We start from the raw sequence: 16,432 nt of genomic DNA on the forward strand, positions 1-16,432 counted from the left end.
TGTCTGCTGGGCTTTGTGCAGTAGTCGCTTTTTTATTTCTGCTGAGAAGCAGTTCTTAAACCAAGTGCAAACAGTGGGAATGACTGTAGAAAAGGTGTGATGCTTTCCATTGTATCACTTTAGCTGTTTCCCAGTTTACTTCTTGGTATTTCTAGTGCCATGGAGACAAAGCACACAGCCTATTTACATGAAAAGGAGGAAACAGGGCTGATTTGGATCCAGCCAAATGTATCAGGGAAACTGGAAATAAGAACACCTGGCAGATTCGGGGGTTTCTGGGTGGGATGTAGCCTTTAAAAGTCTCGAGAGAATAACACGTCTTTCAGTGACATGTCTTTCAATGAGTCCTCTCGTTTTCACATTGTTCTTTAGTATGAAATGTTAAGCGGAGATTCCACCTGCCTGTTTCATAAGTAGGTCACCATTTGATAACTGCATTAAAATTGGCCTTTCCTAAATCCTCTATCTCACTGTAATCCTTCCTGTCCCTCTCAGTTTTCCTGTGTTCTAATGATGCATTATGGAGAAAATGTTGGATCTTTTTTCAGATTATTTCCAAACTTTCACCCACAATGGAGCTGTTTTGGTTTTGTCTTGGATCATGTTTCTTCCCCCAGAGCTTCTGAAGATAGACAGATACAATGCCACATGGGAAAGATGAAAGATATTTTTTTAATGCTTATGCGCAATTCTGTGTCTTTATTATTCGGGGGGGGGGGGAAACAAAAAAAAAAACAAACTGTTTTGGGGTTCTGAAAGTGTCTTAAAGAATATATTCAGAATATTTAAATATATTTGGTAATTTAATTCTCAAGCCTAACATCCAGTTCATGTTCAATGTGGCCTATCGCTTCTGGTGTGACATTGCTGAAAACCTGATTAAAGCCAGCTCTCCTATGCATACTTTACCTCTGTGACCTATGAGTAGCTTGAAACCATTTGAACTCTGTCTAAATTGGATCCCCCTGGTTGTAAGTGTTACTGCATGTCAGTTCTATGTCAGTTGGATGGAAATCTTGCTGCAGAGGATGAAAGTTCACAGCTCAGTATTAATCTGCTGGGCAAACTACATCTAATGCCTTCAGTTTTCTTGAAATACAGCTTCTGATGACCTCTGACAGGTAAAATACAATATAGGATTTTCTAGTATTCGTTTTTAGTGTGGATATTTAAAGTATAGCAAGTATCACCCTTCTGTACCATATAAACGCTATGAGACACAAATTAAGAATAGTGACAGATGGGTTATTGGACATGGAGTTAATAACACATGTCTAGGTCCACTACTGCACAATTGTCTTGTTTTCAAAACAGAATATGCAAATCCTGGCTTCAGTAAGGGAGACTGCACACTGATGAACTGCTGACTGGGATTCCCTTCATATCTGTTGGATGAGACTCCTTCAAACAGGTGTGTGAAGAGGAGTTTAAAAAAGTTAATTCCTGCAGAGCTTCTGGAGTGGGCAGCATAAATCACAGGGTGCTGGTGGAGTCTGCCCTTAGCTCACAAATAAGAACTTCAGCACCTGCTGCTGTTTGAAGGAGAATCTGTGCAGAGCTGTGCAGCTCAGATGCCACCTTTATCAACATCCTCTTTTACAAAGTGACATCTTTTCTCTGTGTGTTAAACTGCAAGTAAATTGCATTTGGGTTTCCTTTGAAGAGACCTATTTGTATATAAAATTCCAAGCTAAAAAAAAAAAAAGGCTGATAGGTGCAGGTTTGTAAGTCTGCAACGTCAATTTCCTTCTGCTTAACAGGAAAACACATATCTCTTTCAATAGGAGCAAGATTGACTTTGAAATATATAGCAAATGTCTGAAGGGAAAATGATCCTCTGTTCCTTGCAAATCCCACATTGTCTCTGGAAATAGTGGGATTTGGTAGAAGGAAAGAAATCTGAGATTGAAAAAAGAAATTAAAAGAAATCTGAGAAATCTGGTGATGGGGTGATGCTGATGCTGGGAGGGATGCTTTTTAGGCACTAGCCATTAATCAAATTCCTCTTTCTTGAAACCCTGCTCCCATCCTGCTGAGAACTGGAAAAGTGTGCTTGTGCTCAGCCTGGATGGAGCCTTTGGCTCCTTGATGAGCCTGTGCTTCAGCCCTGTATTTAAAAGAGAAACTTTATAGAGGGTGTACCTAGTAGATAGTATCTTCTGAGCCCTTCCAACTCCTCTTGCTCTGTAATGACAGACTTGATAAGTCAGATAAAATATCTCATCTGGTGACTCTCATCCTGCCGTTCCTATTAGGGAAGTACAAAACAGTAGTAATAAATCAGTATTGGTATGGCCAGAGGTATTTTGACAGTGGCTATTGAATCAGTTCTTGAACAGTTTAGGAGCATTATTTTCCTGTTGTTTCCATTTTTAAACCCAGACTTCTAAAATCCTGAGAATCTCTTTTTCCTGTGAGTCACCCAAATAAAATAACGTTTTTGATTACATGTGCAGAGCTCAGAGTCCAAAACCATGGAGTTCTCTTCCATCAGAGGCTCTAACACCTGCTCTCAAGAGATAGATAACAAAAGTCAGTGGAGCTCCTTGTGAGTGCAGTATTTGGGTCACACTGATCTCTGGGAAACCACAGCTCATTCAGCTGCAATGCCAAAGAATTCTTCTGTCATACACATGCTGTATATACATGTGTACATGTACGAATAGCACATATTATATTATTATTATTAAATTATACACATCCTAATATAAATGTAGAATAACAGCACAGGGTCTCTTACAGCGATGCAACAAGAACAAAGTATTGGGGGGAAAAGAAAAGGAAATTAAGCAGCTTGCAGACTATGGCAATTGTGTGGCTTGTAAGCTTTAATCATTGATTTTTGCTTTGTTAATTTGGCAGTATTGAACGCAGGTAACTGTAGCATTCTGATTCACAAATATGTGGAAAAGAACAGACTGATGAAAATCCATCAGGAGATAAGTGAACGTTTCAAAGTAACATGAGTGTGCATAGTCAGATTCTGAACTGAAAAAATTAAAGCTGGACTGACAGCAGTGATTTCTTCCTTTACTGTTCATTGGCTCACACTAGTCATTTTAAGAGAGACTCACAGATATGAAGAAGTAACTCAGCTTTTGTAGAACTCCCATGTGTGGTAAATTTTGGTTTTAAGCTTACAGAGTGCTTTATCATAGGCTAAACTTGAAAGAATAGAAAGAAACAACAGTGGATGAAATACTACGGTTTCTTTTTTTTTTCATATGAAGTATATGAAATAGCTGGCTAAAAAGCATATATATTTAAAAAAAAAAAAAAAAAAAGCTTGTATATCAACAGCTAATGTCTCATCTTAAATACAAGGGTCTGATCTCAAGGCAGGGCAGAACACCTGCTCTTTTCAATTTCATTAATTTAGCTAGAAGTGAAGCCAAGGATTTCAGTGGGATGATGGTGATTCTGTAACTTCTGCTTTCTGACCCAATAGAAAATACAGCCTTTAGTCTGAAGCTTGGGCAGAAGCTTACATATACATTTGTTCAGTTTTATTCTAGATTGCGACCTTCTTAAGGTTAACAGCCTGTTCTAAATGGGAAGGAGTCATTGTCAGACTATTAGTTTGTCTTGCATCTAGGTAGAGACATCACCTAATCTGGGGAAGTTTTGTGAACGGGTTTGTTTTATAAGCTACAGAGTTTTGTCGGCTTGGTCCCATCCTGGATAAAGCAGAGAGTTTGTGGAAAGTTGGGATCTGAACCCCTAATTTTTCCTTTGTCTTTTGCATTGTCATTTTCATATTTTTAATTTTTTTCCCTTTCTGCTTTCTAGAGGTGAAACATCTCAGTGGATGGGTCACTGCGAAAATGAGGGTGCTGCAAACAGGCACTGTGACTGCTTCTCCCAGCTACTGTCAAAGGCTGTGCTGCATGAAGATGGGAACACACAGCAGGAATCCACCCTAGGCAGACAGAAATGTACCCTAGTTAAATTTTAACTGAGATTTATAAACGGATGTTATAAACTGGTTTTCCTTTAGAAGGCATTTTTTTACAGTAAGATCACAGTTTTGAATTCACGGTAATAACATCACAAAAGACAGAACTGTGCTCAACATGTCTAGGGGAGGAGGGGGGGAACTCTGACAGAAGGCTCCTCACATATATAGTTTGGGTTAACAGTAACTGACAGAGAAAATGACTTTTTAACACATAGGTTTTGAGATCATCTCCTGGGAAAAGATGGTATCAAAACCCATGGAAATCACGCCTAGATTAGTTTAGAAACTTGAATGTACTACCAGAAAATCCTTTCAAGATTCCACTTAGTTTCTATTAAGCCCTTTATATATATATTCCCTAGTGAAAAGAAGTCGTCTAGATATTTAGTAGCACAACTTTTTAATTAGACTTACTGATAATTAAACTGGATAAATCCATTGCAGAAACTTCTCATTACCATCCATTTAAAGAATGATATAGGACCTTTGAGAGATGTTTGTTCATAGATATTTTCCCTATCATGCTTTCTGCTATGTATATGTCATGGTGAGGCTGTGGGTACAGTTTAGTTAAATTTCCAAATCAGACTACATGTTAGAGAAACCATTGTTTGGTATCCACCGCTTCATTTTGATGATTGCCTTTTGTACAGGAAAATGTTGATGTGACTGCAATAAATGTTCTGACAGAAATACTTTCATTTACAAGAGCACACTTTCTGTCATTTCTGGGTCTTTTGCTCTGTTGTTTGTTTGTTTTTTTTTTTATTTTTTTTAACTTCCCAGTTCTTGTTCAGCTCCACAAGCCCACTGCTAAGCGGCAGGAGGAGTAACTTATAGCTTGCAGTTCATCATCTGCATTCCCTTTGCATTAGGTGTAACACTGGCATGAAAATCAGAGACCCTGCTCCAATTTTCCAGCTGTCTCTGCCTCCCTGTGATCTTTCTGTACAAATTTTTTGGCAAGTCTTTGAATATGCAAGCTTATATCCCTTTCTTGAGAATACAAGCACACGTTGCTATCTCAAAACATGGTACAACTGAATAGAATCATTGTTCTTTTCAGTAATTTGAGTGTGTTTACTGATGTAGGCAAACCCTCAAAACATACAGTGTCTTCTGCCTTTGTCCTCTTACTTTCAGATTTCTGTGTAGGTTTGTTTCGTTTTCATTCAAAATGTAAGAATAAAGCAATATCACGATCTTTTCACTGCCATCTTCAGGTTGTATTTATAGAGTACTTTTACAGCTTCAGGAATTGTTAACTTTTAGGCAATAAATGTCATTTTACTTTGGAGGTTACATTTATTTTCCTTAGCAATATTATTGCCTTACAACTGTAATATGTTTTCTATGTTGGTCTTTCTCTATTGCCCCAAGGGACTTGAGCTATAACTAGGATTTGCATGGGCCACAGTGCTCTTCTTATTCTGCACATGGTTACGCGTAGACAGGCAAGAGTGCCAGGGCCAAACGTGTGGTATTCTATTGGAAGAGCTTGTGCCAAGATTTTGGCTCGAACAATTTGAAGGAGACATGATGTCACTGTCTCCGTCAAGTGAATTTGAACAGGGAAGTCGTACTGTATTTTGTGCATGTGTTTCAAAACTAACAATTAAAAGGATATCTTGTGTGCTTCCTTAATCTGTGTATTTACTCTCTGGTTTCACAGTCCTCGCCCTGCATTTCTCATGCCCTAGTGGTATTTCTGTTTCATTATTTTTCAAGCAGAGTTTGATGACACTGATTTAGCAGTTTCTCACAGTTCACTGCTTCAGTTTTCATCAAATTATACTTCTAGTTATACTAGACACTTTCATCATCAATTTCCATATGCCCCAAAGACATGCAGGGACCAGTTTGCCAACACTGAACACAAATGCTAGGCAATAACTAGAATACATGATTTTCTTTCCTAGGGTGTCTGAGACAAAGAGTATAGAATCTCTCAGTTCTTCGCAAGTGTTATCAGCCTGAATGCATTAAAAATCTAGACGGTAACTGCTATGGAATATTGATTCTAAAACATCCAGTCAAGGGATAAAAATTATCATTAACCAGAGATTAAACCATAACACTGTATCTAGTTCTTTCCAGAAGCCTGTCTTTTATCAGACAGCACTGAATGCGAATGCAAGCTTCGCTCTTTCATCACAGAATGGGAGGATTCATAAGCATCCCAAACTGTATTTTCTGTTCAGCAGAGTCTGATAGCTATGACAGTTAGCACGTAATAAAGATTTTGGCTTCAGACTCTAGGTTTAACTGTTCCTTCAGATCAGCAGTGTTACTGGGGACATTCAAAGTGACTACACTCCTGAGAATGACTGTGAAAATCTTTTCCTTCCTTTATGGAGTCTTATTCTTAACTTCATGTCAGATTGGAAAGAACTCCATGTTGGAATGCCTGACCCCTTTAAAAGCTTTCCATTTTGTTCATCCTACAATTCCCAACAATTTTCTATAAAGGGACCACACTCCTGACCCAAAGGTAATTTGTAGTCCATAAACTGGAACTAGATGTTCATGTGCTTGGAGACCATGTCAGAAGTGTGAGGTTAGTTGAGCAAGACATGAAGTGAAGCTTTATTTGTTTAGATGTAAAGAGGTTAACTCTGAGTAACTGTTGATAAACAGTCATCCTCATCAGATGAATATGCCATTAAATCTGTAGTTTTAAAATAAAACAATCTTCAAGATAACATAGGACTAATATTCTCTGTACTACACCACCATGCAAACTGCTTTACGTGTACTGTGAGCTAAGATCTATTTCAGTTTTACAATTTGCTTTCCATACAGACTTTTTTTCCGTGCAATAGGGATCTTCTCTTAGGAACAGAGAATATTTTTCTCTGTCTGCAGGAATTTCAGTTCATGGAGTCTGCCATTTGCAGAAAGAATGCACTCAATGTGATATAAACCCACTTCACTGAAAAGTCTCTCTAAAGTTGGAAGGACATGGGTAGACAGGAACCTGTCTGATATCACTGTGACTGCTCAAAACTCACAGGGACACAGTTCATCTTACACCCTAGGAACAGAACTGTGGTGTGGACAGTGTCTGCCACAGGGTGAGATAATCTAAGTGATGAAGAGGGAAGGGAGCTGTTGAATAAGTTAAAGGTCAAGAGAGGTTTGTAATACTCTTTACTGTTTCAGTAAATGCCTGTTTCCTGACAGAACTTCAAGCTTTGGACTTATTTGGTGCAATAAGCTTCCAGTGCCTGAACTGCAGCTGAATTAAACTGAAGTTTTTCTCATGCACTGGCTTTGACTTGATGCAGCGTAAGCCACTTAAGTGATACAACGATCACTTGAGGGAAAAAAGGCATCCACCTTCTCCTACACAGGTAAATTGATATGCCATAAATAGGATGTTTGAGCTCCTCACAGTACTCCCACGGATGTGTATTCCCTGCCAGAGCTCACTGACCAGAAGGTGACCACCAAAAACCTTTTGTTGTAGTGTGCCCTGGCCTTCAGTATGCAGGAGGTCCTGCAGTAATGCCTTTGCAATAACTGCTGTGCACCAAACAGTACTTACATCTTTATGTACATACAAAACTGAAGTCACTGCGTGCTCTGTTATGAAGAAATAACATAGCCCTTACATCCTTCTCAATTTTGAAAAAAGAATGTTTGATGGAATGTTCAAACCAAAACTAAATACTAGGAATGATTTCTTCTCTAGGTATCTTGACTAGCAGTTACACTGGGAAGTTTTAGAAGGACAAATGATTCACCTACAGCTTTTTTGCATCACTTTTCTATTCTTACAGAGGGCAAGTAGGAAAGTTCCAATCAAATATTTAATTTAGTTTAATAGGGGAAAGGCAGCAGACAACCATTATCCTGTGACCATGTTCTGGTCCATCGAATATAAAAAGAGTGCCCAGAGGGCAACTAGTGATATTGCTTTCAGTAGTCCTATCTGATGCTCCATCAGCATTATAATGAGGTGTTCCTCTCTGTCTGCACATTCTGACAGAAGGCTCATGTTCCTTTTGAGAACTGTCATTTTTCTCCAAAAGCTGGGGCACTTCCATGGAGAGGCCATGGATTCTACCTGAAGATGGAGTGTTTGCTGGAGTGTTGAACAAGTTAGTGTATGGGCCCAGGTTTGAGAGAGGAGAAGTCAGATGAAAATTCCTAATGGTAGAGATTACAAAAATCAAAAGCCAAGAGGCAGTATTTTATCATTTTAATTCAGTTTTTAGGATTTAATTAGCTGCTAGTTCTGGTTGTAATTTTCTTAAGGGAAAGAGGCTCCAAGAGCTAAAAAGTCAGTGTGTATTTTCAAAATTGGAATCCTGTTTTTTTTTTAGTTTGTTCTCTATAGCTAATACTATGTTTTCCTGTGGTTTCGCTGTTGTTGGCCAGCATGCACACTACATGCTCTATGACTTATGGGCTACAAATGGGGGAAGAGAGCAATGGAGAACCTTTAATCTACCCAACTATATTCTGCAAATTTGGAATGTAGTATCTGCTCAGTGGGGCATGAAGCCAAAACCAGTTTTCTCCTGTTGTCTTCTGCTCCACAGTTACTGAAGAATTTCTGCTTGGATGAGGGGAATAAGCCCATTAAGACACAGTTTCTGGCAGAATCACAGTGGTCTATATTGAAATATGGCGGGTCCGGTGACTTTCAGTGTGGCGTGCTACTGCCTGCTAGATCAAACTCTACATTCTTAAAATGTTAACAAATCAAAATAGGTATTGCCTAGTACTGTACCAGCATGCCCCAGTCTCTGCAGGCTGAAATGCTGCATCCAGACTAAAAGATAGAGTGAAACACTGGCCTCGCTTTCTCTGAAATTGCAGCATGCCCTGTGCTGGTCCTGGTCCCATGCTGCAGGCTATGGCACTCGCTGCTATGCCAGCATAAGCATTCAAGAGACCGCTGCAGAGCAGACTGGGGAAGTGATATGCCTTCAAACCCTTTTTTTGCCTTTTTGGAAGGAGACTGTTTTCAAAAACCTAATTTGTTCTTCTTGTGGTTTGTATCCCTGAAGTATGGGAGCAGAAGTAAGTGGCAGAGGAGTGGGGCTGGTGTGGCAACACCCTTGAAGTAGCATTGTTGATCGTCTTACGCAGTGAGACGTGGCCTTGTAATCGGGTCTTCCCTCCTTTGGTCAGGCAATAGAATATGCTTGATCTTATTCTGAGAGTACTCTCAACAAGCAACATGCAGCAAATTGTGGAGCACAGTCATGCACTGCATGACATGGTACATCCTGACCAGACAGGATCTGCATCAGGGCAGTACTATGACCACAGACCAATGTCATGATACACACTTTGAAAGGAGTTTAGAGAATATTTTTTTTTAAATTCCTTGTTGTGTAAAAGGTCACTCAAGACCCCCCTTATTATTTAAGGAATAAGTTCTCAGAGTAGAATTTAAATAATACTTTCTTGTATTGCTTAGGGAGATGGGTGTCCATGATCCATTCAGGACTCCCTTGAATGTGTCTCAGAAGCTGTTAGCTCTGCCTTGCGCTAGGAAGTGTATTAGAGATGGTATAACAGATCGTGAAGAATCTGTATGCTTTCCATGATACTGTAGTGCTTTATAATATTTAATGTGCATCTGCTGTGTCTGTATCTTTGATGATACTTACTTTGGATTTGTAAAAGTGAATAAAAAAACCACAAAATTGAGCACAAACTCTGAACGTGACTCAGGTTTCACGTATAACCTATGTTTTTAACAGTAAGAATAGGAAGCATTAAAGTAAACAAAAGCTGCTTGTTCACTGCTTTGAATTTCACCCAACTAGAAAAATCAGTCCTGTGACACTCGCCATAAACAGCTTGTTTTAGTTTTCAAATTTATTCCTGAGATCCTCGTCAAGTGTGTATTAATAAATACACGTACCAGCCAAAATAGAGACCTTTTCTCTTCCTGTACTTAGACTTGCACTTTGATGCTGCTCTCGTGAATTAGAGAAGAAGGGTAACAAAATGCAACTCTCTTCCAGAGGAAAGTCTTTAATCAATTTAAGGAAAATATTTTTCCTTCTTTTAGCAACTCCAGGGCGAGCACATTTCTAAAGTGGGTACGTCGTTGGAAAGCATACTGTTGTGGGGGAAAGGGAAAACAAGCAGTTTGTAAAAAGCAAGAGTTTTGTTCTCTGCTCTTGACAGAAAATGCTTCAGAGTTTGTTGAGTAATATACTAAAACCAGTGCTCCCAAATGCTGTATTACAGCTTGGTGTTGCTGCTGGACATTTAGTATTGTGACAAAGATGTGATCTGAGAATCAGGTCCCACTCTGGGTTCATACAGGCAAATACCAAGTACCCCAGCCCATGTACCCCACTTTATATAAGGACTAGTGAATTAGGTAAATGCTTATTTCAGTACCAGGGCACTGAGACACTGGGGTAGTGTCTGATTCATGTCTCACCACACAAGGTATTGGACAGAAGGTCTTTGAGCTTTCTAATTCCCAGTCCAGTCACCCACCCAGGCTTTTACCCTGTTCCCCCCTCTGTGCTAGCAGCTCATTTTTGTAGTGCTGGGGGTTCTAGATGTGTCAGGACAAGAGTACAGGAGGCGTCCTTCCTGACCACACCAGGCTGCTTTTCCCCAGTGCTCACTGGGTCAGTTTCCCCAGTGGAGTTCCCTGTTCTCACACAAGGGATGAATGCTGGGTTGCTTGTTTTACAGGAGTAAGTCAGCTAAACCTATTTGTGAAACTACGGCCTCAGACTTCATTCCAGGCAAAGATTTCCCTGGAAATATTGCTTTGATTTGGTGTGGAGGATGACTCATCTGTGGGCCTTTTTGTCTGAAACAGGAATTTTCCTTTGGTGGTTCACAGTCCTTGCTTCTATTGAAACGGAAAATGGCAACAGTAAGAAAAAAAAAATAAACAACCAAAAACCGATCAGGAAAGGTCTAATAGCAAATTTGGAAAAAATTAGGCCATTTAATCTTTTTTTTTCAGGTTGATTTTTCTTGGTTTGTCATGCTTCTAAATAGGACAATCCATCCTAGTGGGTTTCTCCCTGGCAATACTGGGGACCCTTATTGTTTTCAACAACAAAGAAAAACCTGTCTAGTTGCCATGCATAGTCTAAGGTTGGCCTGAGTCAAAATTGCTTATTTAAAATACCTAGGACACTACTTACTCTTAGGGGCCTGTTAGGAGCTTTTCTTTTCCGTCAGCCTGATTACTATGAATTATTTGGATTTTTTTTCCCTTTTTTTTTCCCTCCCCATTGTGTGACTGTGGAAGTCCCCCCTTCAGTTTGCTGTCTTTAAAGTAAAGAACAAACGCCCCTCATCTTTACTTTGCTACTGTTGTGGCTGTTGACACAATTGCTGTGGATTGTGAAACAAAAACGACAAAAAGAAGTATACACCAGCAACCTCACCGATTCTTCCTTTCCATATATAAAGCCCTAATTGCCCTAAGACAAGTCTCAGCCTCAAAGGCTAACCTCGATAGTAGCGTTTCTTCATGTTTTTTTTCTGGTTGCTGAGGGGAGGTTATCTACGGAAGGAGCAGAGCACCCAACGGTGAAAGGTGCGGGAGACGAAAAAACCTGTTTGGAGGGTTTATTTTTCTAAATAGTTGGTTTTTATTTAGTGTATTGTGTATTTTGGGAAAGGAAGAGCTGAGCAGCGCTGCGCTGCGCGGAGCCGGCCGTGGGTACCGGGTGCGAGCCCGGAGACGGAGGGAGGAAGACAAGAAAGGAGAAGAGGTCTCGGCCCGGCCCTCCCCGCGGCCTCAGGGCTGTGGCAGCCGGTTCCCCCCCTGACCCGGGTTGGGCTCCCGCCGGCCTCTCCACTGAGGCTGTGCCGCACTTGGGAAATGCAGCAGCGATTCCTCCCTCCCTGCCCGGGGGGTGAAGTGCGAGGCGGCGGGAGGAGCTGTGTGGTGCGTGTGTCTCTGTGTGTGTGTCTCTGTGTGTGTGTGTGTGTGTGTGCGTGCGAGCAGCGCTCCGTGGCCGCCGCGTTTCCTGGTGCTTGCTCCCTGACCCCAGTGGCAGCCCCGCTCACTGCACCGCGCCCGCCTTCACCGCCTCCCCGCACCCAGACCCGGCCCCGGCCCCGCACCCAGGCCGCCGACGGGCACCGCCGCGGGGTCGGGCGCAGGCTCTGCCCCGGCAGCCCCATGGAGCGGCCCCGCCGCCCGCGCTGAAGGCATCCCCGACCCGCCCGCCGGCGGAGGGAAGGTGAGCGGCCGAGGGTCGGTGTGGGTGAGCCGGGGGGGATCGGCGGGGGCAGCGGCGCACAAAGCGGCGGGTTAGAGGTGCCGTGTCATGGGCGAGAGCGGGGAAGGGGAGAGGCGGGCAGCAGCTCCGGCGGCGGGGCCAGCCTTCTGCAAACAATAATAAGGATAAAACCGGCCGCCCGTTCTCTGGGACCGCCCCGAGCCCGCTGGGTCGGGTCGGGTCGGGTCGGTGCGGCGGTGCTTCTCCGCAGCCGAGGCGGCGATGTCGCCGGCACTGAGCCTTGCCCCGCGCTGCCCTCCTCCCCCCGGCCGTGCCCCGCTGCCCTCCGCCGCTGTCTCCTCGCTCCTGGGCCGGGTGGAGCGGGGGGGTTGCGGCGCTGGAAGCGTGCCGGAGGCGGGCGGCGGTGTGCGGCGGTGGCCGGGGGTCGGGGCCGGCAGGGTAGGCCGGGCAGCTTTGTGCTGGCTGGGGCCGGCGGGCGGGCGCTGCGCCGAGCAGCCGGCGGCGGACCGGGGTCCCGGCCGCGGGGCCGGGGGGGTGGGGGGGGTGGGGGGTGAGGACGACACGCTTCCAAAGTACGGAGGTGCCGTTCCGCGGCGGAGTTCCCCCCCTCCTCCTTTTCGCCGGCGGGAGCACCCGCTTTGAAACCGTGATCCCTGAGGCCTCAAGACTTGGAGACCTTCCGGGGGTTGGGGCGAGGTGCAGGGCACGGCGCGGCTGCCACCGCCGGCATAAACCCGTGTCCCGGTTCCCCGCCGCGGAGTTTATTGCTTCCCTCCCCCGAGCATCACCCCCCGGCTCCCCCCCTCCCCCGCCATACAATATCGGTTGTGTAGCCATGGGGGGCTGCGGTATGAACTTTGTTCGCCGCGGCACGTACGGCACAAACCCGCCGCTCTGCCCCCGAAGGCGGGGGAAGCCCGGGCTCGTTCGGGGGCTGCGGCACACGCCGGGACGGGGCCGCGGCGGAGCCATTGGCCACCCAGCGCCATCAGTCACCGGGGGGGCGAGCCCGGCGGGGCCGCGGACGGAGCATAGGTACTGGGGGGATCGAGGTTTGCCCGCAAACTGCAGCGCGGCAGGGATGGAGGACAGTGGGGTGACAAGCTGTGAGACACCGGGGTGCGGGATGCGGGGGGGTTGCCGCGGGGTAGGGTGATGCGACGGGGCTGGGAGTGGGGATGTGTGTCCGGAATTAATCCTTCCCGCCAGCCTGCAGCTCCACATCCCCTTCCACAGCCCGAAGGCCAGTGTTAAATTCAGGGGAAGACGGCGATATATTATTGGGGGGGGGGGGGGGGGGGGGGGGGGGGGGGGGAAAGAGGGGAGAAACGCTTTTTTCGCGGTTCCGTGTGCCCGTGCACACGCGTGTGTAGTAGCGCTGGTGTGCGTAGCGCTCTGTGGAATGCGATGCCACGTTGTACAATTACTTCTCGGCGCCTGTTTTGCTGTGGTTTTTTTTCGTGGCAGTGGTGCGCTGTTTTAAAGTGGGCTGCGCCCAAGTTGGTGCCAGCCCTTTGGTGGAGAACACGGGTTGTACCTGTGGAACGGAGCAGATGTGGACAGATGTGCCCTGCCTGTCTCACCGGCCGTGCGCATCCACGCCGGGAAAGGTTCGCTGCTCCCAAGATAACAGCAGCATGCTACAGAAATAAAAATAATCTTCATTTAGCTTATTAATATAATGGCTTAAAATTGCCACATAAGGCGCAGAAGATACGAAGATTCTTGTGTCTGTCGTGACAGATGTGAAAAATAATGCAACTTTTATTGTTTTGTGCTCATCTCCTGTACGTAATCTTCAAAGTGTGGTTGCAGTTGGAGAAAGAACGGTAGAGATTCAAACTGTCTTTTACTTCTTTATTCTTTTTTGAACCTTGGGCCTAAATTAAATTTGGTTTTAAAATTTTGAAGGGTTCAGTTCCTTCTTGATATCTTTCTACTACGAAGTTCACAATAAAGCAGGTAATAATGAGGTACTTCTGGTAGGTGAGCTGAAGTAGTGGGCACTAAACGGGAAATTAGAGTATTGGCACAGAAGCCAGGTTAAATTTAACTTTTTTTTATTCCCCCCGCCCCACATTTGTTGTTTAATTTCACTTTAAAAGGATGCTTTGTTGGGCTTTGTCTTAATTTAAGTATAGGGATTTTAAGATTAAAGATTGGAACAATGAGAAGTAATAGCAATATAATCTTACTGAAAGTCAACTTTAAAGTACTCAATACAGCTATTCAAGTAGCCTGTTATCGTTTGTTTTATGCCAGTTGTAATTTCTTTCTGAAACATGGATTGTTATAAACCTGATAAAATATGCTTGTTATCTTTATGTATAATTCACTCTCATGAACAAATTGGATTTTTCTTCCATGAGTGAACTATAATATCGAATTTAATGTTCTGACCTTTGTTATGCTAGATTAGTGAAAATAACGTGGTTTAGCTTTTCTAAAAGCCCAGGCGTATTTTTGTTGTTTGTTTAATGGGTGATTTTATATTGTGGCTTTTAATTGCAAAAGAGAAAAGGCTATAACGTTGGAAATGTAATTTTCACACTACTTTTTAATATATGCAAATGCTGAAGTTCTTGCTGTGTAAAAGAAAAACTTGGGGCTTTTTCCCTGAGAGGTTCCATGGCTAGCATTCTGGTTAATGACAGTAATTTCTCTAACAGGAAGATGTTTTCATTTGTATTTACTTTTCAGTGCAGGGTGATTATGCTGCTCTGTGTTGCACACTCTTGGTAGTTTCTGTCTCAGAAGAATTATAATCCTTGGAACCGGACTGCAGTTCGAAGCAGGTGTTGGGTTTTATGTTATGCAAAGTAACACTAAAATATAATTGTAAGGGAAATTAAGGAAACAGCTGCAAACTTGGTATGAGAGCCACTGTGTTATGATTCGTGAGCAGTTGCACGCATTTTACATCAGACAGCAAAGATTTGGTTTAGTAAAGCTCACCTTGCTTAATTTTACTCCTGAAACTATTTGTGCTTAGTCTTTTGAGATGGGGTTATCATAGCACAAAGACCAGACCACAGCCTTAATTATGGACATGTGCTGTCTCACAAGTGACTCAGTTTTTAAATGGCTTCATCTTATTTTTTTTTTTCTCCCCCAATGCTAAAGAAGATAAAGGATAGAACCCAATTACTGGAATGAAGGTTGCAGAGTGTCTTAACCCAACTAACATATGGAAGCCTTCGTAGGCCTGAGGTTGTAAAATAGTAAAATAAATGGCCTATAGCAGGCCATCTGCCATTTGCAGGGCATTTTTATTCTGCTTCGTGCCAAACTGGAAATTAGTCTTTGCATTAAAAATATATTTTGAATACAAATCAAAGATTCTGAATGTTTAATGTTACACATGGCAAACACATTTCTATCTGGGAGCTAAGAGAAGTCCAGGAAAATCATGCTGGAAAAATACTGCTTAGTTTGATGCTCAGGGCTCAAGTCATTCTCTTCTCTGTCCTGTCTTCCCTGCAAGCAGTGATTTACTTACGTAAATTACACACCAGACAGGAAAAAAACAGACAGGAAAAATTCACTGTTGCGTGTGGCAACCGAAGGGGGGGGGTGTGGGGGTGTGTGTGTGATCAACTCATGTAAAGTGCCATTGCATCTGGGATAGCATGCCCCAGCTGAGGATCTGCCTCCTAAACTGGGCTTTTAAAGAGTTGCTAACCTTGAAAGTATTCTTCAAACATCAGCTGATCAGTTCCCACAAAGTCCCTCTGAAAGGAAGGTGGCTGAGGTATCCTGAGTTTGACTGAAGAAATGAAAGCTTGGGTTCTGTGAAAGGAACTCAACTGAGATCAGCTTTGGGAATTTTCTGGCTGCTGGCCTCACGCTTGTTTATAGAACACTTCCAGTCTTAATGCAAAGTGTGTTTAAGAGCACTTTGAAGAAGTGAAAGAGGGCTGTATAGAGAGGGAAGAGCATATTTCTTTCTTCTTCTGCAGAAATATTTATGTGTAAAATTGCACTTAAATCTGTCAGATAAATCATTACTGCTTGGTGATGAATCCAAATCAGTTTCATTGCCAGTGCACCATAGATATTTTCTTAACATTGTCTAGATGCTAGCCTTTCTCTGGCCACAGAAATACTTTGATTCAGAGGTGTTTGGGTGTACCTGTTGCCACTGTAAAATCTTAGGCTTTGCATCAGCTTTTTTAAGTCTTTTGGATGTAACTTACTTTGCAAAGCTGAAACAGGGCCTCGAAAACAAAGTGTGCATTTGTGGAAAGCCATTTGTCCTTAGGGAAACTGGGTCCACTTGTTA

The 16,432-nt window shown here is 43.3% G+C and overlaps 1 protein-coding gene across 2 annotated transcripts in view; it reads left to right on the plus strand.

Moving 5' to 3' along the window:
* Positions 1-11,758: 11,758 nt before the first annotated feature.
* Positions 11,759-16,432, plus strand: part of MPPED2 (metallophosphoesterase domain containing 2) — a 101,837-nt gene continuing 97,163 nt past the window's right edge. Inside the window, exons 1-2 of one of the 2 annotated variants that reach the window (XM_062620343.1) lie at positions 11,759-11,880; positions 11,913-12,150. The gene's annotated coding sequence lies outside the window, so the exon portion shown is untranslated. Of the gene's footprint in view, positions 11,881-11,912; positions 12,151-15,832; positions 15,902-16,432 lie in introns of those variants that run through there. The other variant, XM_062620344.1, reaches the window with a different exon arrangement.

Source organism: Pezoporus occidentalis, unplaced genomic scaffold, assembly GCF_034315485.1.
Source record: "Pezoporus occidentalis ecotype Australia unplaced genomic scaffold, CSIRO_AGI_Poc_V1 ctg22, whole genome shotgun sequence".
Lineage (NCBI taxonomy): Eukaryota > Metazoa > Chordata > Aves > Psittaciformes > Psittacidae > Pezoporus > Pezoporus occidentalis.